The sequence below is a fragment of the Hyposmocoma kahamanoa genome, unplaced genomic scaffold, assembly GCF_003589595.1.
Source record: "Hyposmocoma kahamanoa isolate Upper Pololo Valley unplaced genomic scaffold, ASM358959v1 100021, whole genome shotgun sequence".
Classification (NCBI taxonomy): domain Eukaryota; kingdom Metazoa; phylum Arthropoda; class Insecta; order Lepidoptera; family Cosmopterigidae; genus Hyposmocoma; species Hyposmocoma kahamanoa.
Window position 1 is genome coordinate 12,558,659 of NW_020653200.1, and position 15,426 is coordinate 12,574,084.

Below are 15,426 nucleotides of genomic sequence, written 5' to 3' on the forward strand. Positions count from 1 at the left end.
GAAATCTACGTGACCAATATTTACCCTTTTTGTATATGACCTCAAAATCAAAATCTTGCATATATGTCCACCAACGGGCCACACGAGGAGACAAGTCTTTCTTACTCATGTTGATTTGATGGAATTACAATCGGTGAATAACTGAAATTTAATACCTAACAGGTACACTCTGAAGTGTTTTAGTGCATTGTATATGGCTAATGTTTCCAAGTCGTATGAACAGTAGTTCGATTCTACCGGTGAGGTTCTTTTACTTAAGTAAGCAACTACTTTCTTAATATTATTAACTCTTTGTATAAGTATGGTAAAGTAACCATAACCCAATGAACTGGCATCTGTATTAAGTTCAGTTGGTGAAGACGGGTCAAAGACAGTAAGCAACGGTTTAGATGACAGATGTTTAATAACTGCATTACTTAATGCCAAAGTAGTTTCTTCCAAATAATGTAACCCTTCATCTATAGTTGAAAACGGTATGAGAATATCGTCTATATATACCAAAAGAAATTTCAAGTGTTTTACTGCCTTGGTGATAGCTCTTTGAAATACTGGGGGTCCATTACATATTCCAAAAAGCATTTTCAAAAATTCATAATGACCACTGGGGGTCACAAAAGCCGTATATTTAATTGATTACGGTGATACAGGGATTTGATAAAAGCCATTTTTCATGTCTATAGAGATGAAGAATTTAGATTTTCCTAATTTGTCCATTTTGTCTTCTATGAGAGGGAGAGGGTATCTATCTTTTTCTAAAATTTTATTTAATGCTCGATAATCTATACACATTCTATCGCTACCGTCTTTTTTTTTAACTAATATAACGGGGCTTGCAAAAGGGGAATCACTTTCTCGTATTATTTTTTTTATCTAGAAGTTCTTGAACTATTTCGTCTACCTTATCCCTCTCAATTGGAGCCAATCGGTATGGGTGATAATAAATTACTTCATTTTTTTGTAAACGCAAATTTAGCTCACCAGTTTTTACATTACCAGTCTCATTTAAGACGGACGGATATTTCTGGAAAATGGTCTTTACCTTATTTTGCAAGTCGTTGCTCAAATGCCCAACGTTTAATTCGAATAGTTCTGGAAGTGTGGAAATTATATTTACTTGTGGTGTCTTTTCCGGAATTGATTTTCTAATTAAACGACTTCCACATGAATCGGTAAGATTTGTACAAATTGAACTGGTACTGTGATTATAGCGAATACATGAAGACTATCTGGTCCTATTCCTTTCAAATACTTAGATATAGGTGTAAAGTGGCAACCTAATTGTCTGGCAATGGATTCTCTTATCAAGCTACAGCTGGCGCCAGTATCTAAGAGAGTCTTGATGACTATGCCCTTGTTAGAAACTTGAGTAAGTTTCAGTTCGGTTGGCCTAAAAAAGCATTTACTTTGTTAGTTGGTAGCGGCGTTATGTTTTTTCCAGCTTCAACTCGTTGCTTATGATAACAAACTGACTCAGTATGTCCGACCTTTTTACAATATGCACAAATTGTTGAACGAAAGTCGTTAGATTTTGACATTTGGTTAGGTACTGAAGGAGGGACGTAAGCACACAAGTTTCGTGGACATTTAGATTGCAAATGACCAACTTGATTACAAATGTAACATTTTCTGTCTGTAGGGTACTTGAGTCGTTTAGATACAGTTGGGCATTCATTATCTAAATGTCTTTTCTTAGTTTTTACATAAGTCGAGAGTAGCGTAATTAAGGCAGATGTTTTAGCAACGCCACTATTTAAGGAGGCCATTCGAACATCAACATCACCAATGCCACCGCAAATTAACTCGACCAGCTGGGCTTCGGTGAAAGCAATCTTAGTATTACGAAGTAATCCAATCTTATTTCTAGCATATTCACAGTAGGATTCAACAGAGTCCGATGTGTACAAAACCGCCTTTCGCAGTTTCTCGGACAAATTTTTCTTTTCAGGGTACGCGTCAATAACATCGGCACGTAAATTTTCCCAGGTTCTACCTTCTGAAGGATCCCAGGTCTCGAACCAGATTAGAGCAGAGTCCCGAAGGGCCTTACCGGCTTTTGCTGCTGTCTTAAGGCTGCTCCACTGGAGTTCCTTGGCCAGGGCCTCGATGCTTTCACACGAACTCGCAGCTCCGCAGTCATTCTTATCAGGATCGTACTGCGGTAGCGCGACATCATCATCCTTTTGGTGGGAAGTTGACACAGGATCGCGAATCGATTTGAGAAAATCGCTTATCACGGTATCCATCCTGGAAAATACAATTTAATAGTTATATTTTATGTCTTGAGGCTCAGGATTCCACTTCTGATGTTAGAAGGTCCCGGAATTATTACTAAAGTACTAAACTCTATTATATAGGGTAGTCAATTATCTAAAGAATTTTAGTAAACCAAGTTTTATTTTAATATAGGGTAAAACAAAATATCAATGAACAGTATAACAGTAAACCTAAGCAATTAAAACCAGAATCACTACCAGAAACATAATTCAGTTTTAATCAATTATGCCAGCATTAAACTAACAAAAAAAATGTTACAAGTGATTTAAAAATAACAGGATAGACAAGTGAAACTAATAGCACTATTTCTAAAACTCAAGGATTCGTTTTAAGCACTGACATGTTTTAAGGTACTAGTTAATACAAAATTATAGCCAAGTGCCAACTTATAGATAAATTTTACGCAGAATAATTTTACGCAGAATTTGTAGATGGCGTTAATTAATGCCAAAATAAAAATACTATCACGCGCGGTAGCGGAGACGCAGATCTGCGTTAACACGCGGTTTAACCTGCGCGGGGGCAGCGGTCTAGCGGCCCCGCGCCACTCAAAGTACTTACTCTCTTCGTAGTTGATCGCCGTAGTGATTGCACATGTCGCTGAGATCCTTCTTTGACAAGAATGGTTAATAATACAGAACTCATTCAGGACGCTGCAGTTTTATTGTCGATTGTTTTTGTTTACTCAAATAAAAAGACACCGAAGATAACATTCAACTTCATTACAAAGATTTAAGAAAATATGAATATTAATTTTTCAACTACACACGAATGGCAACTGAATCCTCTGATTCTTTGCTATGGAACACCCGAACGACAATTACTGGAATAGACACAAATTGATTAAAAAGTGCGCGGTAGTGCGGAGCGCAGTGTGTCGCGGCACTCCGCGCGGGGGCGCGGTAAATCCACGCGCGCCGCGCTCCCGCGCGGAGAGGCGTTGTCAGTGTGTTCGACGGCGCGTGTTTTCCATACAAACTGAAAAGGAAAATACAAACTGAGGTACTTCAGTACACCGGACGGCGTCGTGAATGTTCACTGATCCCACGGCGCCGACTCAACCGGCGAGAGGGAAACCCGGGGGGGTTTTAGTGGGGTAGGCCCTCCAGTCTGGAGGGAGAGTCCCCACATAACCCCTGAGTCTCCCTGGCCTCAGGGGTATCCATAAAGATTTCCCCCACGTAAAAAAAAAAAAAAAAAAAAGTACTTCAGTACAACGTTAAAAAACGCAGCTCCGCCCTGCGTCGCGGGGCACGGTGCAGTCTGATAATCGCCTTATTCTGCTTCACGAATAAGCGAAATAAAAACAATATACCTGACGATTATCCTTGTTATCTAAAGATCTCCACCGCTTTCGTACGCGGCCGAAGGGGAACGAACGCATACCCACTACAGCCTCTAGGCGTAAGTCGTGAGAATTCTCGCGAATACTCGAGATTACTCGCGAGCCATCATTCCACCGCAATGTAAATTGACCCTAAGTGAGAGTCCACAGCATTGGTGGGTGAATTTCACTTTCCGAAATTGAAAGGGTTTTGTAAATCACTCAAAAAGTGTTTTGAGTGATTTTTGTAAAACCCTTTTTTCTTTTGGTTTTAAGGTCTTAAACAAATAAGTTCAAGCAATGTCAATAATTATAAAATCACAGAAATATTTAAGTTAAATACAACATAAAACAATATTTTAGGTCACACAAATGAGATTGCAGTAACACGAATGATTTTCTCATAACCATAAATGAGAAAGACTGCATAGTATTGAGAAATTATTATTACAACACACATTTTATCGTTCACAAAAAAACATTTAACATGTAACAAATATTTTAAAATAACTTCTTGTAACAAAATCCTTCTCATCCGTGTAAGACCATCTATACATATATCTATATATGATTAAAATAAATCTATAAAAGTATTTTGTTAATGTCGTATAAACTTTGTTGTACATCAATATATCATCATCACCACCATCAACATCATCATCATGATCTCCATTATCATCAGCATCATTACCTTTCACATCATCATCACAATCATCGTCATCATCACTACAATCATCATCGTCATCATCACCACTATCATCATCGTCACAACCCTTAACACCACCACTATCGCCATCTAATTGTTATATTTCAAGTAAATGTTTGGCTTAAAGTAACTATTTGACTTAAAAGCAGACAAGAATGAGAGCGATAATAATGATATTTAGATACATTTTTAATTGTCAAGTGTGTAAAATATGCTGGACCATTATGAAAGTGCACTTAACGTTCCCATTGTGTAATTGATGTACAATAAAGTTTATAAAACTATTACTTAATACTTATTTAGATAGATTGCTTTACATGAATGAGAACGTTTTAGTCACTAGCGCTGAAATTGGTATTTAAGTCGATTTTTTGCTAAAACGGAGATGCTCAGGTTACTTCACTGTGTACACTCCAATCCGAAAGGAGCCCCTTCTCACGTGTGCGAAGGGTGAAGGAGATGCGGAATGAACTTTTGTTATTAGGAGGCTTTTAGTTGAATTGACACTAATGATAAGAAAAATTTAAAAACAATTTGTATTCCCAAGAAAACATGTTTGTTTATAATAAATTGGAAAGTTACGGTATGTATTCGATGTGTAAATTATTAGAGTTTATCCTCGACGGGAAATATTGCGATTTCCTCGAGTGTTTTCTTCTTTTCTTTAAATTAGGGCGACGTGGAACCGGCTCCCATGAATGAGAAATTGCCCACTTTTTAATTTTTATTTATTAATATGACGTAGTAAAGTAGTCTTTTTATGTGTAACACAGACCAAGTAAGCACGCAATCATATTAAATAAATAATGCTTAGCATTCACGTAATAACACAAAGTTATTGAAAGGGACACATTTTTGGAGGTTATCTGAAAATGACTCTGGCGGATAACGTCTGGGTCTATTTCTTTAACGTCTAAAAAGTTCTACTACATCGAATTTTCGAATATGGAAATATACCTAATTTAATATTACTAGTACCTATATAACCCATATATTGATTTCCGTCCCTCTATTTTGGGCAGAAATAGGTTAAAACCAGGCGGGTAGATTGGGTTTTAATCCACTGCCCATCTTTGGTTCCACCACCAATGAATGGTACGGTATTACGGGGTACAATGATATCAAAGCAACCGTATTCAGTAATGAAGGTATATGTAATCACTTAGTCGTTTCATTGCAAGCAATTGCGCAAACAAGGCATTAACAGCAATTGTGAAATTTTGATAACGATTATTCAAATATGTGGTCGCTAAGTCTCGTTATTAATGTCCACACCATTAAAATTCCCGATAGCTAATCGACTTAGTCATACTACTTCTTAAAACAGGTATAGCGATCAAGAGAAACCAGGTAAAATAATAAGGGCGATACAAAAAATGCCATTGTTTAAAATTGTTTTTATTTACATTGCGTTTAATGAAAGTAGGGAACATTGTGTAAGAAAATCCTAATAAATCCTTTCAACATATTTTTAAATTGAATTCAGCGTCTGCTGTATTTCTCCCAATTAGAAAAAACTATCTAAGTAATAATAATAAAACACGTGCTGACAAAAATATAATGATATCACAATACTTACAATTATGCACTTAGATTACAAATTGAACTAATATTTACAAAATTTGGTAAATACAAGACGACTGATAACACGCGTGACTTATTCCAGCATCACCGTAATTAAGTATTTAAAATTTTATTAGTAAGGTAAAAAGTGGTGATTTAGGATAGCCTCAGCCGGGCAACGGTAACGTGACACTGCAATACATTAAAACGAGCAGTGCAACATATACTTTATCTTCATAACATTTCTTTAAGATAAGTTTATATTTCTCTAAACAAATGCCATAAGAATAAATTCCCTACTAAATAAATATACATACATTTCTTTGAATGCAAAATAACAAAAGAGTAAAATCCTGTCCTGTCTTCGGCAGCTTGTGCCGCCACGAGTCATGCTAAGTGTGACTTAGCTTCTGAACAAAGGAATGTTTCTTCGAAAGACAAACAGCTGCGTAGTGCGTAATTTAGAGTTACAATGTAATGCTGAATTATGTTTCTTAATCAATAAAATGGAATATTTTGGCACTTTATTTCGTGCAAACGAAATTCTATATTGCATTGCTATCTCTAAAGTTCGCACCATAAAGTGGTTTTTTTATTGGCACGGAAGAGAAAAAAAGCAACGTGGCGCTTCCTCTGGTCTTCATCAGCTTTATTCATTTGTTATCATTCAAAGAAATATCCACATCTTTTCGTAGATCCCAAGTTCTATATTGCGCAAACTTTAGAGATAGCAATGCAATAGAACTTCGTTTAGACTACATAAAGGGAATATTTCTTTGAATGCAAAATAATAAGAGTACAGCCGCTCAGCGGCTGTCTGCCTTTCAAAGATATCAAAATTTTCAAAATCACAACCTCGTTGTAGAAAAGCTAAGTTGCACTTTACACTGCCCGGGGCGGCACAAGCAGCCGACGACAGGATGCGCTGCGCCACGCGGCTATCCTCTTTTGTATTAAACATCATTTAACCTAAAGACCCTAAGCACCTAGCTTAGATGCTATTGCATTAAAAAAGTCTAAAAATTAGTCGGTTAAGTCACCGCTTGCGTATAATCATTATTTAATCTAGAGAACCCAGCGCGTTGGTATGGATTTTATTGGGCTCAACAAAATGTAACGATTAAATCGGTTGTAGTCCGAAAAAACTACATTTAGTCGGTCCGCCGATTTAAAATCACAAGGACGTTTTACTGTCCTACCCACACATCTCATACCGGCGGCATAATTGTTATATCTCTATTTCTAACACCACAATATTTAACTTAAATTTGATTGGATACAGAGAAAGTTGTGGTTTAGACGGTTCTAGTAGCAAAATTCGACAATTAGTCGCTCCTTTGTTTAATCGAAACAACTTTTTTTTTTGTTTAATTTTCACATGGTATAGTTTAGGAGCCTCTTACATATTTTAAACATCACACAGTCGTTAATGTTTTTTAATATGTTTTTGTACTTTGAGGTCATCGATAACTCTAAACCTTCAACCTACAAGCAAATTAGAAAAAACTTAACTTATACTTTTACATAATGTTAGAATTTATCGGTAGGCATTACGGTTATTAGGGTCTGTAAAGCGAATGCGTGGCGACCTGGCTTATTCGAGATGAGCGAAATGCGTGGAGTACAGTCGTGTTCAACATTGACCAATTAAGTGCAGAATTTATTAATGTTTAATTGAATTAATGATGAATACTTATATTCTCTTTCAACTACAAATTGATTATATTTTATTAGGATTAAGTTTTAATTATGTAATAACAAAAACATGAACTAATAATAGTTAAAAATAAAAAAATAACGAACTATATTATATATAATATGTATTATGTGGTGTGATGGTTGCATTGAAGTCATTGATGGCGAACAAATGTTTTAACGGAAAAAACAGAGAACTTTACTGAAACGTTTTGCAAAGTCGTATACATGAGCGAATACACAAAGAAAATTGGGAATAGAGGCTTTTTTTTAGCCACATAATCTCCATAACGGCTAAGCTAACGTAATTGTACCTATCTATAAAGTGAACAAAATAGACATTCATACCACAATTTTTCGACTAGGACTTTTGTCTTTATGAACCAGGAAGCTGTGGTTTTCGGGAATTAAAATTGTGTTGTGTTGTGAAATAAGATTATTCCAACTTAGACAGTAAAATACATTTATAACTTTGAAATGGTGTTTGATTAGAAATAACAAACTTTTGTTTAAAAGATATCCGAAAGATTCAGTGTTTCTTTGGTACAATTACATTGAAATATTTACTGTACTTAACGGACAATTTGACGTTAAGGAAAGCCTACACTTCCGCTTATATTTCTAAGATCGCTCTTGTGTACGACTTTGCAAAAATGTTTACTGAAATATCAACCAGATTTCCTTTTCTTCGTTCAATGTTAATTAAAAGACATTTCATTAATTCTTCGCCATTCTGAGATAAATAAAAATAAATCTGATGCAATCATCACGTTTCCTCTAGATTATACAGGGTGTTACACGGCTATAAGGCACGAAGGGAAAGTACTTTAAATATTGTTTTTAAAACTGCTTCATGGAGACATTATTTTAATTTTAATAGTAAATAATAATGTATTCAAAGACTTCTGAAAATTGCATCTCCCAATCGAGAATTCTATTAATTAATAATTACTTTTTAATACAAAGATTAATCCATTTAAGTAATATAGTAACTTAAAGTAAAACCATGAAATTTTACATTCAACTTTAGGAAAATAAGCGTGTGTGCGTTGAGTGAGCACCCTCTGAAGGTCATTTAGCATATACTAGTAATTTAGTAGAAGTTCTAAAATAATTGTAGAAACCAATCTTTCTATTAGTAAAAAGATAAAACGAAATATAAAAAACTTAATGTGTGCTCACTCAGTTCTTACAGAGTGCCAGTCAGCTCTAGAAAAGTATTAAGTTTGCATGTAATATTCGTGTACTAGTTTTTAGTAGTAGTTTTGTGAAAATATCGTCTTAAATTACAGATCGATTCGTGTCCATTTAAAATTTTTACAAATACTTTCTTATGCTCACGCAATCCACACAATTTCAAAATGAACGATTTCCTACAAACCAACTAATAGACTTCATTTTCGGTTATGTCTAGATTTGGTAAAATTAGAAACGATTTTGTAAAATATAAACGAAACCACTAATGTGGATTGTATTTGAATAATATTTTTTAAGTGCTCACTCAATCTTCACATTTCTGGTAAAAAAAAAATCAATTACTTTTGGTTATTTACCTATTTACTTTGGCTATTTACCGTCCATGTAACACTTACAAGTATTACAGTGACGGTAAATAGTTCAAGTTTTAGTAGAAATTTTATCTCTACTAAGACGATAATTTCACAAAGCACTACTAAAAAGTACTAAAAACTAGTACACGAACATTACATGCAAACTTAATACCTTGCTAGATCTAGATCTGACTGGCGCTCTGTAAGAACTGAGTGAGCACACATTAAGTTATTTATATTTTGTTTTATCTTTTTACAAATAGAAAGACTGGTTTCCACAATTATTTTGAGAACTTCTACTAAATGGCTAATATTTTAAAAACATTCTTCAACAGGTGCTCACTCAATGCACAGAGAAGTGAAAATGAAATATAATATGGTTTTCTGTTGAAACTCATATTTTCTTGTGAAAAATTATTACACCAGAAGCTATTTAAAACCGAATTGAAGCTTATTATTTCGAATATCCATCTTAACAAGATAAGAAAATCTATAGACAATAGAAGTTATCAAAAGGTATAAAGGAGCAATTGCATACAAGTTGGATCACATTTTGAAAATTTGATAAATTACTCGCAAATATCGTAAATACAAAAGTTTATTTCTTTCTTTTAATAAACTGTATAATTGAACGGTGTTCCTTTATATTAAAATACAAGGAATTAACCTTATAATAGACAGTTGGCATTATAAAAATACAGGTGTTTATTTTTCACATTTGGTAAAATCGATTCTGAGATGAGAGCAGGAAATTTTAATTCATTGAACGTACATTGAAGTCTTTGATAGCTGTATTACTTCATTTAAAAATAAAATAACATCTTCATGAAGCAAAATGTCCTTTCTACAGGATTTGAAGTACTCTTCCTCCCATAGCCGTGATGCATCGTGTATATTGCAGTCTTAGAATGAGAGGAAACAGACCAACCAATTAAAGTAAAAAAAAACCTGAATATTAAACAATTTATAATATATATTAATATATTTATAATATAATTTATTATGCTATTCATTCTACCATGAATTCGTACACGACACTACTCTAGACGGCTCTCTCGTCTAGAGTAGGCCAAGAGCTCGTACAGACATTAATAATTGTTGCATCAAACGATAAATCCTACCAATATTATGCTAAAGTAACACTATATTTTTTGCTAATCTGCTTATATTGAAAACTTAAAATAATGAAAACTTCGATGACGACGACACGTGAAAATAATTATTTTATATTTTCTAAACTAAACAAAGGAACTACTAATTCTGGAACTTTACAACTAGAACCGCCGAAACCCAGCTTTTTCTGAGTACAATCAGGTATAAACTAAATACTATGATACCGGGATTCAAAAACTGTAATGAAGAAAAAAGCTCCAAGCGTGGCAGGTAAAACACCTTAATAACTTGAAAGTGGTGAACCTACTGCATCTACTTTTAACGACTATAGACCTTACAATTGAAGAGGCCCAATGTGACAAGTAAAAATAGACAATAGTATGTAACTTTGAATGCAATCAACGAAACACTAAACAAACAATTATACACATAATGCGTTAAAAAAATACATTAATTTTAGTGAAGAATTATATAACATGATAGAACAAATTTCAATAATTATTTTCGCACGAATTTCAAAACAAAAAATGCAATTTTGAGTTAGTCCGTTACATCCTCAGTCTTATTATTTTTTTAATAATAGTGTAACCAATTAATCGACAAACTTCACTGAGTCAATTCAATTTCACTTAAATAAATATTACTTTTTAATTTTGATTTAATCAGAGATGTTAACAATGATAATATGATTGAAATTCAAAGATTATACATACAGTTGATACTAGCTTAACTGTTGTTAAAAAGTGCCTCTTATTTTGTGACGACTACAGAACCGACCAAATCACGATTTCTTAACGGACTAGTCATTTTTTTTTTAACCTATAGAGACACTAGAAAAAGGTATGCGATGTGGTTATCGAGATAGAAGAACGGTAACGTCGGGATAAGGTTATTTCAGCGTGGACAGTAAAACACAGCGGATCAATTAAACCCCATTGTTACGACTAGAGCCGACTAAATCATGACTAATTCCTACTACTAAATTTTTAATACTCGACGCTAAAATAAACCACGCAACCGATATAGACAAGGGTATCTACGCTTAATTTGAACTATAATCTAGGCACACGTTACTACCGTCAATAAAAAAAAAATTGCTAACTTCATAGGAGATAAAAGCAGGCCCAATGTTAAATTCCTTGCAATATGGCTATCATGTTTATATAAAAATATTGCTTTATAATTATTTTATATCCTTCATTAAAAAATTTAAGGAAACAATTGCAGTTGTTAAAGTCAGAAACAATACCATCTTGCAAAACTAATTAGCATAAATATATCTCTATAGCGTCTAATTATTGTATCATTTTTTGTGTGTTTCCGACATTAACAATAACCTTAATAAATAATCTGTGTTTTATTTAGATACTTAGTAAAGGCTACGCGCAGTATGCATATATGAGGTAGTGTCTATTATTAATTGGACTAAATATTACATCCCGATAAATGTACACTTTTCTTAATATTCAAAGTTACAGGTGTCCCAAAACTATGAAATAAAGCTTTGCTTATTGACCACGAATAATAACTATAAATTTCGTCACGAAAATAACGGTATCTATATAAATAGATCAAAAAGCAAAGTGAAGTATAGGAAATCGAAATTAATTATTTTGTGTGAATTATGAATTCTTGTAAAGCAGATAGAGTAGTAGAAAGTATTAGTTCACAATTTTGAAATATCCCGTATGTATTATATAATCACTAAAATACCAAGACATACAATGTTCGTATAAAAATTGTTCACATGTAGTTGTCGAATAAATAAATATGTATTAAGGCCCTTAACTGCACTGAATTTGAGCTCCATAGTATGGACATTTTAATGAATAATCCAAATAAAAAGCAAAAAATATTTGTGCCGTCATTTCCTGGCACTAAAGTAAATAAAACGGGGACTTTAATTACCCTGTACTGCCTCCTGAGTTAGAAAAACATTGTAAAAATGTAGTGAGTTATATGTATACCTCTTTTGTTGTAACAAAGCCAAAGTACACTTTGATCTATCGTAATGCACCACAATAGGTATATTTTTTCATAAATTACTCTATTTTTGTTGTCTGTTTTTTTATAATGGACCACTTTAAAGTTGCGAATTTGGGCTTACAATTTTTTACGAAAAGGGATCGATTTCTCTAACTTCTTTGCTTTTTATTTATTTCATGCATTCAGGGTAATAAACGTCCCTATGTGAACACATGTACACATGATTTGATAAATAATTTTTGTATTTTTAAAACGTGTGCATCTAATGACTACAACGATATATGTAAATATAATATAAATATATAGTAGATTCTACGTAATATTTAAACAAGAAATTAGTTTTAAAAGGCTAATTTAGTCAGCTTCATTGTACACCTCCTTTTCATAACCCTTCATTTATTATTCTAATTTTAAAGCGAGCGAGGTACAAGTGGTGTTGACTTGGCGAATTAATTCGTCAAAGTCAATCTACTTCGAATAAAACAATTATTTGGCGACCCTTCCCAAATCTAGAAGAAAATAAAATGTTATGCATGACATATTCGCATATAATGTACACCTAATTTTTCTTATACAGCGTTAACATTAACTTTTATATATTTATAAAACTTATGTATATATAAAAGTTATTTATATTGATGAGTAGATTGACCTCATTAACGAAATTAACTGGACAAATCAACATTCTGTACTTGACAATTTTTAGACACTGTTCAGAACTATGAACACTGTGCTATTACTTTACTTGTGGTGTTTTAATCACAAGGCCGAAACGATCTTCTTTCGTATTGTGCAGCAAAAGCACTACGCCCTCTGCAAACGAAACTACATAGTTTTAGCTTTGCGACGTGCGTTCAATACTTTCGCTTTACTGTAGTATTAGATAATTCATTAAGTAATTGCAGTATAAAAATCGGTTAAGCTGAATTATATATGGTTAGCTTCTAAAATAGTTTTAGATTATGCCTGTACTTGAGTATATATCTGGTCTCCTTGTTCATATACATCTGAATACAATTTTGACGGAGTTAAATTTTGGACTTCATATTTTGTTTGTCGATGCATCTTGTAGTTGTATAAAATAAGAAAATTATTTTTGCTAAACATCCTACTCAAAATAATATACTTCTACGTTACAAACTTCGTGTTTTACTTATTTTCACAACCATTGTACGTTTTCATTTCACAAGTTCCGCCGATTGATGCAACTCGTGCAATTCAGATTTAAGAGACCATAGTTAATTATATCACAGAGAGTATAGGCGATTGGTACTTAATACTTTTCGTTTTAGCCTCCTATCTTTTGCCACATGCATTACGACTTTGTAGTTTGCTTTTGCTTGTGCATATATAAAATATTCGTATTAAACGCCCTATTCATCGAATAACGATTTTAATTAAGTGGAAGAAACTAGCGTGCTACATATTTGTGTGCCCTTTCTAGGTAATATAATACAGTGTGTACAAAAAAATTACAATTATATAACGTATTTTAACAGGGTTTACATTATTGCTTTGTTATTCCTATAGTACTTGCGACATTGTATAATAATGGCTTCCAAGCATTATAGATTAGCGACCATTATGATCATAATTGATTGATTCAAAATTTGAAAGCATTCATATTAATATCATAGTAAATTTATATTATAGTTTAATTTCGTATTTACAAAAGCAGCGTTGACTAATGTTATCGACATAAGTGCTTTTAAAAAATCGAATGTAATATTTTAAAATGCCTATAGATTTGAATTTTTAACAAGTCACACTCTACCATATAAATATTATGAGACTAAGAGTTAAGACTAGATATATAATTTTTTTCTTTGTTGCCATAACATCGGAAAAAAATTATATTTGATAGTGAGCACAGGTGGCTCGATATTTTGGCTTCAAAGTGTAGCATGAAAGATTTCATTTTCTCAGACATGTCTAACAGAACACAATCATGCTTCACGACCTTTTCTACCCGCAATAGCTTCAAAAAGTGGAATACAATTAGGTATTACGACTGTTACCAGACAAAATCTATCGTTACAGTTAAATTTATAATGTATTAATGTGCGTAATCGATGTCATAATGTATTTTGTATGCAAAATACAATTGTCTAGGTTATTTTCAGTAAAATTGACACGAAAAATAACCTCTTCACTGACAATACAATTTCAAACTAAGCTACTTACGCCTAAATTAAAACTACACACAAGACAATCCTAACCAACTTAGTAACCTCAGAAGTGTTGCCTTCCATATAGCTAGTCAATGCGCGTGTAGAAATTAAAAAAACAACCAACATTAGTGTTGCTTTGGTTGTCAATTTCTAGGCATGGCAGTTGGAAGCCAACTCGACATGAACAATATATAACAAAAAGGCGTGGTGAATCTTCAGAGAAGACTATTTGACGCATGTAACCGCGAATATAGTTTGGTTTCCAAATGTTAGCTTTCGCATTACTTTATATTCTTAAATAGCATCTCCACTACTGGAGGTTGGCCGTCAATACGGCATATTTGTCCCTGTCCAAGGCCAAACAAAATAATAGTACTGCGCTTGTGACTCCGGTCCACTCCCTTAAGTTGTTTAACCATGACGTTTACGTCTTCCAGCGCGTCTCTTGCCTTCAACCTTTCCCATCATTATAAGTTGAAGCAGTCGGTATCTACCGTGTCGAAGCACGTGACCGAGATATGTGATTTTGCGCTTCTTGATGTTCCGCATCAGCTGGAGTGAGGTGTTAATGCTCAGGAGTACTGTCTTGTTTTTGACTTTCTCCGTCGCCTTACTTAATATCACTAAATGCTCAAAAGGGAGGTAACGAAAAGACAAAAAACAAACTGGATTTCTGGAAGTGGTATTACATAATAAGCGTTTAGATGAATCCCTGAGTTTAACCATTCCTTTCTGTAACATTTATATGCGCTAGGACTCATTTCCAAAGTCCACAAGCCATTGCCAAAAGCGTTGTCAGTGAACAGTGTATGGGAGCTACACTGTCCCGCGTACTTTGTTCAACAATCGAACTATCCTCTTCTTAAACTAAGCCCCTAATGTAATGATAATTATCACAAAATTCCTATCTATGTAGAAAATGTTGTACGAACATCTCCTAGGGTAACATTCCGTGCGTCACTATTTTGCGATTTTACAAAATACATCAATCTTATGTCGCAGTTTTCAATGTTCAATTCAAAAATATTCTCGTAATATCAAAAT